The sequence below is a fragment of the Gouania willdenowi genome, chromosome 4 (assembly GCF_900634775.1).
Source record: "Gouania willdenowi chromosome 4, fGouWil2.1, whole genome shotgun sequence".
NCBI classification, from domain to species: domain Eukaryota; kingdom Metazoa; phylum Chordata; class Actinopteri; order Blenniiformes; family Gobiesocidae; genus Gouania; species Gouania willdenowi.
In genome coordinates this window covers 16,434,508-16,447,542 of record NC_041047.1, presented here as the reverse complement: position 1 = coordinate 16,447,542, position 13,035 = coordinate 16,434,508, and the positions used below count along the sequence as shown (strand labels likewise).

Below are 13,035 nucleotides of genomic sequence, written 5' to 3'. Positions count from 1 at the left end.
CATGGTCAAGATCATTTATCCAGATAACTGGCAATATCTGACAAAGAGGATAGTTGTGTTTGGCGGAGGTTTGTGCTCTCTGGGGCAGATTTACAATAGATCTCAAAATAAAGGGCGCTCAATCACTTCTGTGCTCAAATACAATGGTAGTGCTATTTCCTTACCTGCTGCAGGGAATTTACTAAGATTCCAGTGCCAAATCGGTGCATGTGCAGACAAGGTTGAGACTGTTCTATTTAAATGGGCATTTTGTGCTTTCAAAATGCTGGATAGGAAATGTCTGAATACAGATGGTTGGTAGTTGATGTTTTTTTTACTGATTTACTCATTTTTGTCATTATTTGTATTTTGGATGTTGCGGCTGGTGCCTCGTGGTCTCTCAGCCTGCCCTTCCTCCCTCCCTCCCGCCTAACACAGCTGATTCAAATGAACAATCAGGTGGAGAAGGAGGAGGAGCTTTATAAGAGGCCTGAGAGGAGCAGGAGAGAGAGAGGCACAACATTTGACCAGCAGCGGTTATGTGAGGAGAGTGCTTCAGCGCCCCACTCAACAGTTTTGTAAGTTTGTTAGTTTAGTTTGGGCTGGAGATTACTGGTCGTCCTGTTTTTGTGTTTCTGTAGTCTAGAGGGTGGACGCTGTGTGCGAGGGCTCTGTATAGGGTTGGCCCAGTGTCCTGTATTCAGGAAATATCTGAATACAGATGTTTAGTATCTGGTGTTTTTTTTTTTTTTTTTTTTTTTTTACTGATTTACTCATTTTTGTCATTATCTGTATTTTGGAAAAATTGGGTTGCAGATTATTTCAGTGAAACACGTTGAAAATTTGTTTGAACATTCTTCAATCATGCAACCCTGGAAATAAGATCAGATGAAATTCTGAAGCACATCTGACTCACAGCAAGAAGGTCCTTGGTTTATACTCTGTGGTAGAGTTTGCTTGTTCTCCCTGTGCTTCTGTAGGTTTTCACCGAGTACTCCGGTATCCTCCCACCATGTCAGGTTAATTGGAGTCTTCAGATTGCTTGTGGGATTGAACAGGAGTATGATTGGTTCTGTTTGCACTGTGATGGGCCGGCACCCTGTCCAGGGTGTATCCCCCCTGCTGAGCTAGAGATAGAAGTCACATACGATCCTGAGCAGGAACAAAGCAAGTCAGACGATGAATGATTGAATGAATTTTGAAGGTATGTTGCTCCCCATTAAGAAAATCGGGGCTCAGCTCTATAGCAGTCTATATTTTAATGAGACCATTTCATCACATTGTGCCTGGACAGGAGATGAGCTGGAGGCAGTTGCACCACCTTTGTCTGTTTCACAGTCACGTGTGTGTGTGTGTGTGTAGGAAGTTGGGCACAAGCAGCAAAGGCTGGCATTTATTTATTTATTTTTTATTTTTGCTTTCTTTTTTTTTTTAAATTGCGTTCTTTCAGCTCAGCCTGACACATCAACCCACGCTGCAGTTCTTTACAACTAGTAACCCCCTCTGTGCTCTAATAGAAAATCTTGATGTGATGGGATTTCTGAGTAATGGGGTCCAGCAATTTAGTCGCAGGAGTCTTCATTGTGCAGCCTGTCAGAAATTATGGAAGAACCAAGTTGTGTGCCTTGCACTGGAGCTCCGAAGGAAAATCTCGCCATGCAGATGTAAGCACTGCTCTAATTCAAGGTGCCGTCATTAGAGGCTTATTTACTCACTCGAGGCGTCTGCCTGGAGAGAGATGATGCCTCACAGATCAGCAGTAGAAGCTCTGCACGGGGGAAAAAATAGGAAATTAGAATGTGGAAGCATTGCAATTACAACATTGTTATTGAATTAGTAGAAAAACGACAAGCAACGCTGCATATTCAGTATTAAGGGAAGCTTTATATATTTTGTGTTTGAAAGGAGTGGAAAGTATCAATAGTCTAAAGTCTCTGATGCAGGGTTGAAATAATGATATTGCACAGAGAGAATTTCCCAGAAGCGAATATAAAACTAATTGTAATGAACCCCACTGGTCCATTTGACGACTGAGAATTCCCAAGCTTATCTAAAATGTTTCCATATGAAACAATCTTTTCCACCAATCTTTTCCACCTCCGCAAAGGTCTTTAAGTCTGTCATAAAGTCATCCACTGTCCCCTTCTGCTGTGAGATGACTGACAGGCTCCGCCCACCAGATCTTGTGTGAGTTGCGCATGCCTCTGCTACACAGGATAACAACAACACCCGGAGCGCAGTTAGCTTAGCCCGTCGGCAGTTTGGCAACATTACACAAAAAATAGAGCAAAAATCTCAATTTGTCATTCCTGTAACTCGGAATTAAGTCTTTGTGGAGCTGCAAACAAAACACTACCTCATTCATCATTTAATAAACCGCCACACCGCTGAGTGTGGAGCATTTGAAGCTAGTAAGCAAGCTAAAGCTAGCGGAGCAAAGAGACATTTGTCCGCTGAGAGCGCTTATCAGTGAAAAGAGCAAAGCAACGACGAGAAAAATGATGGAGTTCACAGCTTTGGACGTGAATAAAAACCTTCCACTAATGTATAAGTGACTTTAATAAGTGTGAGAACAACTAACCTGTGCCATGTTTATTCTGTTATTACCCTTTAATTTATGAAAATGTTATACCTGCTGCACTTTAACATTCCTGTAGAATGTTTGACTATTAGCTTTTGTCCTGTCAGCTGTTGCAAGTTAGTCTTTCATTTTTCACATTTTAGCTAAATAATAATGGAAGTGATGTCATTTAGTATTGTGGACAGCAATGTTCTAAACTTTGAATTTATATTCCAGATAACTACCTCATAAGACTGGAATATTTAAGGTGTATAATGTCAGTTTAATAAAAAAAAAAAAAAATCAAGAGCGGCCAAAATTGGTAACGGCAGGTCAGGCGTTTAAAAAAATTGGTGATTGGCCAGAACATTACAATCGGTGCACCCCTAGTCTTTACCTTTCTCTTCTTCATTCTTGCCAATACATTTTTCACCGCTGACACTTTTTTCCACCCACTCTTATATTTTATAAATATGTGATGCAATAAAACCGGATTATTAGTTTCCAGAAACAAATTTGTTCACTCATTTCACATTATTGACAGAGGTGAAAGTAATTGATCACAATTAATCTCTATAGCAGTAATTTTACTTGTACTTAAAGCTGATATCCGGAGTTTCTGAGAAATCTGTTTATGTATGATTATTTTGAAATTCGAAAAAATACCACTATGGCCGGTGATCATTCATATACATTAATGTATATAAGTCCCGCCTTCGTCCTATAGACCCCTATACAAATGGAAAGGACCGCAGAGTGCGCCCAGCCAATAGGCTTCAACTTCCTGTTTTTGAGACAGTCAAAGTGAATGTGGAACTGTGCACGGAAACAAGGCCGTCATAACAGCAAACAGGTAAATATGATTTTTGGCTCTTACCTGACCCATAGACCTACAGTATATCAATGTGACCTTATTATGATCCGCGATGCGCATGCAGAAAAGTAGAGGCGTGGCTTCTGGTAGATTGCAGAGGCAGGGAGAGGAATTGGAGCTTTTTGTTTTAAAATGATCACCATATATTGTGAAACTACAAAAGAAATGAAATGACCAGACAACAATCAAATGCGTCACATCATAGCCGACCAGATTATACGTAATACACCGCGCATGGAGGTTATTTTCTCACTTTTAGGGTTCATAAATGTTATACTTAGAGCCTGAGATAATTTTATTTTGAATTGAATTCATTGGTATTATTATTTATTTTTTTTAACAATATTGTACATTTTGATAAACCTTTATTTTATAAAGATGCCTTTGTGGAAATTACATTAAGTTCCACTTGTGCAAGATATGGTCTTTTCCTGGTTTATTCATGAGATGTTTACTGTGTGCAAGGGAACCATGGCAAGATTTATTACCAAAAATAAATGTAGGGGTAACTTTTACTTTCACTACTATTTAGTTGAGCTACTTTTTACTTGTACTTGAGTACATTTTTAATTAGGGATGTAACGATTAATCGTAAGGCAGTTAAAAATCGATTCATAGGTATCACGGTTGATATCGATTTTCTGACAATTGAATCGCAGTACTTTTTTTAACCAGCAGAGGGAAGTGTTGGCGGCGGGCGGAGTCTGCTAATATTTTCTTTCTGGCCGCCTTCTACTCTTAAATATGTTAATAAATGATTCCATTTGTAAAAGTCACGTTTTTCTATTAGCTCTGTCTGCTAGCATAGCTTATCTTCTTCACTGCAAGATATCTGCATGCCAACCGACCACTGTGTTACCAGCGCCCTCTGCTGGTCCAAACAAATATGACGTAAATCAGTGCAATGACGGTTTTTTTTTTTTTTTTTAAAGTCCAATTGTTAAGGCACAAAATACATTTTCAGTTGCACTTTTAAAAGAAAAAGAACTATTATGCAGTTTTGCATTGTTTATTATAGAACCAGAATTTAAATTAATAGGCTTCATTTTCATTTGTATTATTCCTTTATTTAATTCAAGATTTATTTTTAGTTAAATTGCATTGTTTTGAATAGTTTATTAAGGAATTCTTTTGACAATGAAAAATATAAGGAAAATAATACAGTATTGTCTACAGTCCCATTTTGTAAATGAAAAAATCGTGAGAGAATCGTATCGTGAATCGAATCGTATCGGGAGTTGAGTGAATCGTTACATCCCTAGTTTTAATCAAGTAACAGTACTTCTACGTGAGTAGGATAAATCAGTACTCTTTACACCTCTGATTATTGTGTATATACTAAGTGACAATACATTTATTCTATTAAAGGTCAAGATAAATGCCTTGAATAATGTGTTTAATCATCTGCTGCCTCATTTGACCTGAGGGCTTGAGTGTTAGCTGATGTGTGCAAAAATCAGTCATTAGTTCAAATGGACATCAGTTTCACGAGTGAAGCTCGGACCTTCTCATTGCATTCCTCCACACCAGGGTTGTCAAATGCATTTATCAGGGGCCAAATACATGGACCAGTTTGACTTTTAGTGGACTGCAGATTATGGGCAGGAAAATGTGTCATTCCAACATGAATGTGGTCTAGTTTGCACTTCCATGCAGGGGGGAAACTGAGCTCATGCAAGTATTGTGGTGTTTCATTGAAGTTGTCAAAATTGAGGGGCTGAAATATTTACAACTCAATTAGTTGGTAATTTACTCAATGATTCATGTTTTCTGTCATTTTTATTTTCTCCTATGGACCAAATTGGATGCTCTGAAAGGCCGGATTTGGCCCCCAGGCTTTGAGTTTGACACATGCTGGACACACAAAAAATTATCCCATCTTTCATGTAATACATTAATCAATAATACATCATTTAGCAGTCAATATGTCATTAATGAAGTAATTCTATGATGTATTTTGATTTGAGCAAATATATTAGAGTTTTTTAGCTGTTACAACTGTCAGGCTGGTAATTGACGCCAATCAATGCTCTGTTTTACACTTATGTTATTGCTATGAGTTATTTTTTTATTTTATTTTTTTCGAAACACGAGACAGTGAAATCAACACAGCAAAACAAAAAAAGTAATAATCCATAATAAATAAATCCATTATATATATATATATCATGGTTGATTGTTGGACATTGTTTCAGCTCCACATAGCCATAGCCAGAATCTTTTCATTGTTGTTCGACATCTCTGAATCTTAAAATTCAACTTATCCCTTAAATCATACATCCCTCTCTTTCATGAAACATTTTCTGTAAGTTACTTGATAATATATTTTTATTATTCCTTGCTTTGTATAGATCTTGTGCTGTTTGGAATTCTACAATATCATACAATTTTATTATTTTAGACTTTATAAATAATAAATTGGTGTGTTCAAGATACCCAACATTATGAATAATTCTGATGGCTCTTTTTTGCAGTATGAATAGTGACTCCAGTGATTTATTTTTATTTTTTAATTTTTTTTTATTATTATTTTTTTTAATATGTATTACCCCAGATCTCTGTGCAGTAATTTTAGTATTGTAAGACCAGTGAACAGTACAGAATGCGGAGTGATTTGCTTTCTAAGAAGTGCTTTGCTTTAGCCATTACAGAAATATTTCTCGATTTTTTTAGTGCAGATGTATTTAATGGGAGACTTCCAGCAAATTTTATCATTTATTGTCACCCCAAGGAATTTGATTTCATACACTCTTTCTATGCCTACCCCCTCTATCTGCACCTGTGCTTGGTGATTCATTTTTCTGTTGCCGAATATCATGATTTTTGTCTTGCTCAGATTTAGTGATAGCTTGTTTTATCAAACCAGTATTTACGTTTGATGAATTCTGAAGTGATAAAGTGTAAAAGTTGCTGTAAATTCTCACCTGAACCAAGTACAGCTGTCATCAGCAAATAAAATTAATTTGAGTATTTGTGATATATTACATTAATCAGTGATATAGATAATGAATAATTTAGGACCCAACACCATCCCCTGTCGAACGCCCCACACAATGTCCAAACATCTTGACTGGAGTTCTCCCATTTTGTTATATAACTTCTCCCCCACTCTAGTGCTAAACCCTAATCCTGTATTGTTCTAATTTATTGAATAATATTTCATGGTTTATTGTATCAAATGCTTTTTTTTTAGATCAATGAATACCCCGACAGTATATTTTCTTTTGTCAATGGAAGTTGTAATTTCTTCTATTAGTTCAGTTCAATTAAAGCTTGTGACGTTGACCGGTTACTTCTGAATCCATATTGAATATAAGTTATACTTCTCTATGAAACTGTCTAACCTGGTGTTGAAAACTTTTTCTAGAATTTTTTTCAGAATTGTGGGAGAAGAGAAACAGGTCTGTAATTTGTGAAATGGTGTTTGTCTCCAGTTTTGTACAGAGGAACAGCTTTACTGTGTATGCTATTAATTCAATATACAAAAAATACATAGATATGTGTATATATGGGACACCTGTCTGTGAAATACTGGATGGCAAATGGCACATCTGTTCTTTCTTTCTTTTTTGGTAGGTGGTGCTAAAATAGGTTTTCTTTTTTTTTTATGTGAAGGTTGCCAACTCGTGGTGTAGACTAACAGTTCAATTGAAGCCAAATACTGCATGCCATTAAACATCCTACCAAAAAATCTATTTGATCTTTTCAGGAAAGAAACATAACCCTCATGGGTGCTATTGGGCTTTTCTAAATCAGCCAAAGTGCACTTTATTCTTCTAAAGCGTATCAATAAACAAAAGACAAGAGAAAAGCCTGGATCACATTGGTGTGAAACTGAATGCATTTCATTTAGTGAATTATCCCTGTTGTTTTGTGTCACATATAAATTGCTTTTCAGTCTAAAAGTGAAGCTTCGTGATCATTTTCTAGCTCTGTTAAATGCTCTGTATACGGTTTAAATTGTCCTTCTCACTACCACTGACTCCTTTACACATTTCCTAATCATGGAGGTATAACTGGTCTCATATGTCAGCATGACTCAGTTCCCTTGAAAGCATCGCAAAAAGCCGACGCAGAGACGTCAAGTGAACGCTTTCAGTTTAGCCGTGATCTAATTTTCTCATTAGAGGATATAACATGGTATGGATCCACTGTACTTTCTTACTCATCAAAAAATAAATCTCATTCAGTCTTTGGTATCAAGTGTCCATCCTCTAGACTCATTGGCTACGAAGACGGCAATGTCTTCACACTGTAACCTAGCAACTACAAAAAAAGAAAAAGAAAAAAAGAGCTGGAATGTTGTTTAGCAAGTGTGTTCAGATGAAGGACGACAGATGGCTGAATCATATTGTGTTCATATTGTGCCTTTACTGTGCCCAGATCTACTCTTCCTCTAATCCCTGCACAACAAAAACCTCATATTTGATGTAGTAAATAGTTGGTCTAGAATATTTTCGAGGTTCTACCTACACTTGCTTTGCTTATGTTTACACATTTTTACCATTACTCTGCAAACTTGGATTGAATTGAGTTTAAAGAACTCTGCTTTTTCTTGCTCAGTCACAATAGTAGAATTTTTTTATTATTATGAAAGGATTTAACATGGGATAGGCGTGTCTTACTGTGACTGAGTTACAGGAAAGGCAAAAATGGATAGGTAACTATCCTAGACGAGCAACCAACATTATTAACAACCATAGACACTCGCATATCTGGTGTTATGGGCGATTGTGGAGGGAGTTCTGATGCAGAACATGTTGGGTTTAGATTACAGATTTTTGCAATATTTCTAAATGTCAACAAAGTATAATTGCGCTTTCAATGTGTTTTCATTGGACGTTGTTTTTGGTCAGGAAATCCCGTGAAATCTCATCCTGTGAGACTTTGTTGCAGGAAGATGGATGCTCAGAACCTCCTTTAACACTCCATATTCCTTTGTTTCACATCTAATGTGGCACTAATATTCTTAAAAGTATAATTCTAAGAAATATCCCGGTCTTCTCTTCTGTTTACATGTACCAAACCATTGTTTTCCTGGAGCCCAGTGATCATGTGACCATGTACGTCACATTCTGTGACGCGTATTTGTGGAAAAAGTGTTTCCACAGCGTTTTTGCCACACATTTCAATATCGAAACGCTTGAAATACCTCCTCATGAAAACTTTTAAGTGATATTTGAGTGCTTTTTCCATTTCCAGTTTTTATTGCGCTATTTAGATTTTGCACATTTCCAAGAGTAATGGAAACGCAGCTACAGTCAAACTGTTACAGTCAGTTAAACCATGTTCTGATTGGCATGACAACCAAGAATTTCCAAATTTTGTATCATTAGACTTATAGTGACAAACATGTTGATGGAACATCTGTTGTAAAGGTTGCCATGTAATCGAATAAACCCATATGTCAACAACTTTCATGAGGATTCCGATCCATCGGTTTTTTTTATGGATATCAGATGATAAAACATGTCCTTAGTGTTTTGTTTGGCCACTTTTGAATCATTGTTTTATTCTACTACCTTAACTCAGCTATTCTACTTCAATACAGTAAAGTAAGAGAGCTACAGGGACTGTAGAAATAGAAAGCTCTTCATCTAAACCTATTGAAAAACCTCCTGGTCCCCACTGAGAAGAGATAGGATCAGCAGACAAACCCTACATTTTCAGTTTTGTGCTATCAGACACTGAAGAGATGTGTCAACACTGAGGTCCTACAGCAAGTAAACACAGGAGTTTGACAAGCAATAACCGCGGTTCAACAAGACCTTTGCTGCTTGGCCCTCCAACTTCCAACACTTTCACCTCATTTAGGAGCACATTTGTTGATCAAAAAGATATTGATCTTCCCCCCCCAACAAAACAAGCCATCACTACTCAGAATACTTAAAAGGCTGTCGCTTGCTGTTTTTGGACCTTAAACATAAAATAAGTTTCGATGGTAATGTTGCCAGATACTGTTGAACATTTTTTTTTCTTTCCTTTTGGTTTGTACAGCAGAGTAAAGAAATTGTCCAAATCTAACATTGATTGTGGCATTTCAATTAGAGATCGACCGATATTGTTTTTTTTTTTTTTTTTTCATGGCCGATTCCGATTTTTATTTTATTTTGAGCCGGTACTACTTTCGCTCTCTCAATTTACATCATAAAAATTATACAATGATGATAACAAATGGTACAAGTCTAATTTGTTTTGTTTTTTTTAAAAAACGAGCATTTATTGAAATGAACAAAGGTGAGGTAGAACGACACCAAGTAAAAAAATTTAACAAATAACAAAAAAAACAACCAAAGGTGATGTAGAACAAGTAAAAAATAGTGAGACATCTCATGAAATATTATGAAAGAGAACTGTTTATCCTTGTCCTGAAAATAGCTTTGACACAAGTTGGCCTGACTGAAGATATATTTTCTTAACAGGATTGTTGAGTGTAAAGATATATAATTATTATAATTATATTAAACACAAAAAGAAACCATGAATAATAGTCCATTCTAGTACAACCCCAGAACATAAATTAACAGAGGAAAATAACGTGATGTAAGATACTCATTAGGCAAAAAAATGTTCAAGTTTCTGTTCTAAATTGCATCAACATAACAGGAATACATATTCAAACAAGTAGTAAACTGCTTCTCAATGTTTTAAAGCTCTCCTTCTCAGCAGAGAGGGAGAGAGAAAAAGAAACGCACACCCCAAACCTCCAGCCAGCTGCTCGTTAAATACAACTGCGACACAAAACAGAACCACAGCAGTTAAAAGATGCTTTGAAAGTTTAAAACTTGCCGTTGGGGTTGAAGAGCTTCCTTCACGCTCTGCTATTGGGGGTTAGGGTGTTGCAGCATCTCTGTTAATTAATTGGATCGCAAACCCAACAGCGCACATCAGTCGATGCCGATACACGTAAAACACGATTAAATCGGACGGCCGATTAATCAGTCGATTACTAATTTCAATATTTGTTTAACCTGAGGCTTTCACTGGTTTTATTTTGGTTTGTCCACAGTGTACTATTGCCAATAAACTCAAGCTCAACTCTTTTCCAAGGCTTTCCAGTTATATATGGAAAATGACTTTTACATTTAAACATTTCTATGGTATGTTTTTGTTTACTCTTAACATGCAGATGTGGATTTATGTGGTTCACCATCATTCTTTACCACTGTTTTATTTTATTTTACTTCATTCATGCAACAATGTTTTAAACGTGTTTGTTATATTTTCATCTGTAATGCAAAAGTTTATAGTAATTTGTCATCGTTGTGAAAACAAATGTTCTTATTTGTATTATGTAAAAGTTGTTACAACTAAATTCACAATAAAACCTGGATATATCTTAAAAAAACTGGAAGAGAAAGAAAAAAAAAATCCCTGTTCATTGAACTTTTCTTTTGTTGGCTTTTTTTCTTTCTTTTTTCCGCAGGCATCAGTCGGGATCAGAGGGTAGAATAGTTGGACCCAGATGACTGAGAATCCATTACTGTATTGCACAGTCCAGTGCATAAAAACTCCCTCCGAGATTCAAATCTTGCAGATTAAAATAGCGTCTTGTAAGCTTGTGTGTGTGAAAGCGTGTACCAGTGTGTGGTTATTTAAATGTGTTAAAATGCTTTTGTGGGGTAGCTGTGTGTGTCTTTGTGTTCTGAGTAGCCTAAATACCAAAGCTTTTAACTCCAAGCCTCCGACAGGATTTAGGTGCCCAGAATCTTTCCAGATATGAGTCCAGTGGGTCATCAGTGGAAGGAAATGTAACTTTCACTTTGCATAAATATGCTTTTGAGAGGCGTGATCAGTTCAGTGATACTCAGCCTCTAAAGCATCCTTCCTGAAACACATCTATTGTTAATTTAGATTTCTTTGTTAGAATTGAAAAATTATTTGAAGCCATAGTATAACACAAACACTGTAAGCAAATCAATCACTGGCTTTCATTATGTTTTCATTACTCCATCCATCAAAAAATAATAAAATGTGAAAAATACAGTTTATTGAGAGTCTAGTTGAGAACTGCTCTGTTGGCGTACAGAATATCATGTTTGATACTCACATTTTAAAGAACACTAACATCACTGTCAAATAGGATTAAAAAAATATGCTAAACAAAGTGTGCATCATTGTTCTTAGAAACGTAGGCTTTAAAGTGAAAGAAGTGGAAGTGTTATCTATTTCCACAGCTGCCCTGGGTAGTCTGACAGAATGGTGCTGCCAATTTGAGCTAAATATTCCTTACATTTATATGAGACAGTGTAAATTAGGTGCCATGCCCAAGAAAACCAAGATAATTTTAGCTGATGTGCAGCAATGTTCGGGTTCAGACAGTTTTGGGCAAAACAAGACAGCAGCTGTTAGTATTTAAAGGCAGATTTGAAACTACTGTCAACAATTCAGTTATTGAGACAAAAATTCACATTTAGAACATTTTTGCAGACAGAATGGAGATGTTGGCAATTTATTTTAAAAAATGATGTGTTAGTTTTATGAGTAAGAAATATAAAAATGGCATTTTTGTATTGACTTTCTGCATGAGAGAGGAACTCAAAATCTATCATGACTTATTTTTTTATTTTTGTTTTAATGAACATTGAAAATGTATTTAGCAAGAATTTTCAAGCATGTTTTTACGTGACTCTTTACAATCAACCATTTTGATATACAGGTAATTTTTGGCTCAAAGTTCTGTGTGGATCGTATGTGTCGGACAGTCCGATGACAGGTTTAATTACTTTTACAGGTTTTAATAACACCTGAGTAATAATTTGCAGTAGGTTTAAATATACAAAAGTTGTTAGGCTCCATTTTTGTGAAAGTTGCAAAATCTCTGGTTGATATTTTGTTCTTTTTTTTGTTCTGTTTGTTTTTTTTTTTCTTCAAAATGCTGAAATTTAGAGGCTTGCAGTAGCGCCACCTTTAGGACTATTGGTCTGTTTTTGTAGCTAAGGCGATCTGGCATGGGAATGAACCTTTGTGCAAAATGTTGTGTTTTTGTGCAAATGGGAAGTATGATTTCCAGAGAAGTTTTTTGGTTTTTTTTTTTTTTTTTTACAAAAGTGCATATGTCACTAAATCACTGGAATGATGATATATGATAGAAATGCAGTCATTTGGCTGATTTAACAAAAAAAAAAAAAAAGTTTATTTATTTATTTATTTTTTTAAAGAAGAAAAAAGTCTGACCTAACAATATTCAACCAATAATTCGCTTTTTAGGGTTTTTAACTACGGTATATGAAAGTTTTTGTTATTTTTATACAATACTAAGCATCAAGACACATTTACCTGTCTAAATATTTTATATCAAGATACTGTTTCATCTCTGGAAAACAGCTTTTTCTACATCAACAGCACAGACTGGTGTAACCTCAGGCATAAACGAAAATATCATTAGCAGCTGGATAAGGAGTTATTGAGATATCAAATCCATTTTCCCCTACAGAGAATATATTTGAAAAGATACCACTGTAGGAATTTATAATAAAATCCAAGTACCAAAGGCTCATTGACATGCAGCAGATGAAGCATTGAGTCATTGTATGCAATCTGTGTATCTGTTGACTAATAAACACTTTGGGTTTCTGTAAGGTTGTTTATTGATGACATTAATCGACCCAAAGGTTTTGAT

At 35.9% G+C, this 13,035-nt stretch overlaps 1 protein-coding gene across 2 annotated transcripts in view; it reads left to right on the top strand.

Annotated features, from left to right (window-relative positions):
• The window catches only part of negr1 (neuronal growth regulator 1), a 212,084-nt gene that overhangs the window by 93,050 nt on the left and 105,999 nt on the right, over positions 1–13,035 (top strand). The gene's annotated exons all lie outside the window — the stretch shown is intronic.